The sequence below is a fragment of the Mus pahari genome, chromosome 6 (genome assembly GCF_900095145.1).
Source record: "Mus pahari chromosome 6, PAHARI_EIJ_v1.1, whole genome shotgun sequence".
Lineage (NCBI taxonomy): Eukaryota > Metazoa > Chordata > Mammalia > Rodentia > Muridae > Mus > Mus pahari.
Genome location: NC_034595.1, coordinates 88779505 through 88779998, shown reverse-complemented (window position 1 = coordinate 88779998; position 494 = coordinate 88779505).

Below are 494 nucleotides of genomic sequence, written 5' to 3'. Positions count from 1 at the left end.
AGGAGGGCTGGAGAGATGGCTAGGCAGTGAAGAAAACTTGCTGTTCTTGCAGAGGACCTGCGGTGCATCTCATTCCCAGAACCCACATGGCAGCTCACAACTGTCTGTAGTGGCAGTTTTAGGGGACTGGATGCCCCCTTCTGATCGGCAGGCACTCATGCACATGTTACACTTTCATGCATGTAGGCAAAACATTCATATAGAAAAAAATGAGTAATGACTAAAGGATATAGCTGGGTGGTAGAGTGGTTAGCTATCTTGTAGGAAGCCTGGAGTTCCATCTAAGCCCTGCATAAAAACAGATATGGTGACACTGAAGAAGCAGAAGCAGGAGGACCAGAAGTTCAAGGTCATCCTTGGCTACATAGTGAGTCTAAGGCCAGACTGGGATACCTGAGGCCTTATTAAAAAGGGTTGGGGGAGCCGGGCATGGTGGCGCACGCCTTTAATCCCAGCACTCGGGAGGCAAAGGCAGGCAGATTTCTGAGTTCGAG